This window comes from Suncus etruscus, chromosome 18 (assembly GCF_024139225.1).
Source record: "Suncus etruscus isolate mSunEtr1 chromosome 18, mSunEtr1.pri.cur, whole genome shotgun sequence".
Lineage (NCBI taxonomy): Eukaryota > Metazoa > Chordata > Mammalia > Eulipotyphla > Soricidae > Suncus > Suncus etruscus.
Window position 1 is genome coordinate 14,777,470 of NC_064865.1, and position 3,622 is coordinate 14,781,091.

General features: G+C 37.5%; 1 non-coding gene across 1 annotated transcript; it reads left to right on the forward strand.

Annotated features, from left to right (window-relative positions):
• The first annotated feature begins 1,326 nt into the window (after nt 1-1,326).
• On the forward strand, nt 1,327-1,433 carry LOC125996654 (U6 spliceosomal RNA). Its single transcript, XR_007491335.1, has one exon. It is a non-coding gene; the product is annotated as a U6 spliceosomal RNA (small nuclear RNA).
• The last annotated feature ends 2,189 nt before the right edge of the window (nt 1,434-3,622 follow it).

Below are 3,622 nucleotides of genomic sequence, written 5' to 3' on the forward strand. Positions count from 1 at the left end.
AGGGAATCCAAGATAACATGATCCTCTCTTCTCTACTGTTATCATTTTGCTTTTCTGAAGCTACATAGACATTCTTGCCATAAGAGAAATGAGGTCTGCTGTTTCAAAAACAAAGAAACCTTACACTTCTGAGGACTAGCCAGACTAGAAAAGGGGCAGGGGTGAGATCAAGAATTTCTAGGGAATTAGAAGTGGGGCCCTTAGAACCTTCTAGGAGTGATCCGGAAGTAGCTACCAGTAGACAAAGAACAAAGAACGTAGAGTTGGGAGGTCTATGGGAAGCCAGGCCCCGAACACTGGTGAATGAGGTATCTTTCCTTGGCAAGTGTGTGACCCTTTGCAGCCAAAAGAAATCACTGAGGAGAGTCTCTGAGCAGTTTCATCCTGACAGAGCTAGGAACCTGAAGCCTGAAAATAAATTTCTTCCCATAGAGAGGGAAGAATTTCTGGATGGTCACTTATAGAGGCTCCTTGTGATTCTTCTGTGGAAATGAGTAGAAGGAAAGTAAGCCACAAGCTGCTTTGATGAAAAAAGAACCTGGTGATTTTTTCCCCAACACTGAGCATACATAGCCACCCTAGAGAGAGTAGTGACCAATCATTCCCAACACCTGTTTCTTCTGCCCTTTGAGAGTTCAAGAGAGTTCTGCAAGAGGAGGAAAAGCAAAAGACAAGAAATGGTGAATGGTGAGTTGCTACCAGAGCCACTAACCAAAGGTGCTTCTTCACCCCTGCCTCTGGGTCTTGGCATTGGTTGCCAAGGTCTTCAGTCAGTGACATCTCTCAGGAAAACTGATCTTGAAAGGATCCTAGAGAGAAGGAACTGAAATAATTCCTTGTTGCCAAGTTCAGAAACAGGCTAAGACCGGCCTGGAAAGGAGTTCCCAGGAATGGGTGGGCTCAAATGGACCAAGTACCTGGTCAGAGAGGTGGGACTGTTAATCCTAGTGGGAACGAGTTGAGCTTTGTTCACGTTCCTATGGGTGGTGACCCCAACCCATGGACCCCAGTTACCTAGTGACAAAGGTCTCACAGAAAACTATTGTGGAAGGTGTACTTAAGTGACAGATAAGCACACTGTCAAAAAAGTAGAAATATGTGCCTATGAATACTGGTACATGAGTACAAGAGTCAAATTTCTCTCTACTGTTCCAAGGTGGACATGGCAGGTTGTGTTTTGGATAAAAAAATAAACAAATATTTATTGGACTAATTCAATAACATTGAAAGAAACAAAAGGACATGTGGAAAGGTAAATTTTTACTATAGAAATTCAAGTAATATCATTAAATAAATAAATTAATTAAATAAATAAATGATACCTCTGTGCTCACTTTGGCAGCACATATACTAAAATTGGAACGATACAGAAAAGATTAGCATGGCCCCTGCGCAAGGATGACACGCAAATTCGTGAAGCATTCCATATTTTAAAACTATAAATAAAAATAAAAATGTTACCTCTATCCTTAACCCATTGACCAAAATGGTTAAAAGGAATTTAAATTTCTATTTCCTAAGCTTTTCCTTTTACAGGAGTATCAATTTCAAATTTTAATGTAATACAAGTGAAAATAATTTTAAAAATGAAATGATAGCCCTATTTCATTTTTAAATATAAAGCAAAAACTTTTCCACAACAAGTTAATACTATATAATCAGTTAATGGGGCTAAGAATATAGCTCACTGCACTTGTCTCTCATCTGTGAAACCCTGGGTTAAATTTTTCACACAGCTGTAAGAGAGAGAGAGAAAGAGAAGAGACATTAATTAGTATAGTGATCAAATTAATGTGCTATTAATAAAAATTCATGTGATTCATAATTAGGTGCAAAAATATTACTTAAATTCAACACATATATGATGACAAGAAAAAAAGAAAATATAAGGCCCTGATATTGAGGGTTGGGGGCGGCAGGTAGGTCCCTGCCTCCAATGGACCCTTGTTTGGCCTGCACTGACTTCACCACTTCACAATGGGCCTGATGACCTCACTGAACACTGTGCCTGACTCTCCCCAGGCCCTCTGTCCAGAAAAGTCCTAGGCTGCCTTTGTCCCTTATATCCTTTTACTCCCTTGAACTCAGAAAGGACACAGAGGAGAGGAAGACTTATTACTTTTTGAAAAATAGTAGGTTCTAAGCCTTGTCCAATTCCTGCAGACAAACCCTGCAAGCTACAAAATCAGAAGACTGAGACATGGATGAAGAAACGGGTCAGGTAATTTTCAAACAAATACTTTCTTACAAGATACTAAGATAATTTGAAATAAAATCAATGAAAAAAATCTATATTCATCAAATAAAAACTCCCCACATTTAAGTAATCTGTAAATTAATACAAATTTAACCAAATTTCGGTTGTATTTTTAAAATGATCTAACAATTATTTCAAGATATGAGTATGTGCCCCTAAGTTGGCACTTCAAGATAGAATATGAGAGGAAAAAAATCTTCCCTGACCATCTTAACATATAACCAAACAGATATGGAATTATGAAGAAATTTAAAATTATATGGTGTGGGTGTACCTATTTAAGACCCTAGACCCACCCACTTCTGGGAGGGGTCTTGGGAACCGGATAGTAGGTGTAACCTTACCTGCTAGACCCTCCCATTCCTGGGAGGGGTCTGGGAAATGTTATATAAGGCTTGGACCAAGGGAATTCCGGCCCTTTTGGCTTTTTGGCCCCTTTTGGCTCTTTGCCCTTTCTGCGCTGCTGTGCGCTTTGGCTTCTGGGTTTCTGTGTTCTGGTCTTTGACCAGCATGGAGCCCAAAGGGAAGATGGCTAACAGGAAATAAGATGCAGGGCTAGCAAAATATTGCTGTGCTTGAAGGGTTATGAATAGGCCACACACACGTGGTGGCTAGGGCTTGAATAAAGTTGATGCTTCCTAATGCCTGCATGTGAGTGAGTCTTGATTACGCCGATTACCTGGGCCTGGAATCCGCCAGCTGGATGGGGATGAAGCCACATGGCTGGGGCCTAAGCACAAAGGCCTCCATCCATCGCCATCCAGCCCCATCGTTAATTATTTAATACAACATCATGGTAATAAATATATATGGTATTAAATTTTCACCTAAAAACTGAAAATAGAATTTATCACTGAGAAAATGGCATATTGTATAGTATTTCCTTTAGGTAATCTAGCTCATAAAATGGTGAAAACTAACATTATGTTTATCAACCCTATATAATATACAAAGATATAAAGAGCTAAATATGAAGTAGAAAACAAACCACTAAATATAAAACATTTTTATGAAATTAAATGTATGAGGACTTCAACTTCAAGCTATTAAGTAAGCAAATGGATAATTTAATACCAATAAGTTAATAAAGACTTCTATTTTAATAATGTAATTAATGTAATAAAATTAATTAATAGATGGTTATGAACTAGAAAAAATTTATATTTAATAATAGAAATGAAAATATTCAGAATTTATATAAATAACATGAAAATATAAATATCAAACTCAAGAGGAAAACCTGAAGAGCTAACAAATACATAAAGATCTATTTACTTGCTTTTTGATAGCAAGATAAAATTAAACACAAATTAAGCATCTACTTATGATAGATAGGATCCTCAAATGAAATATTTGAATACAGAA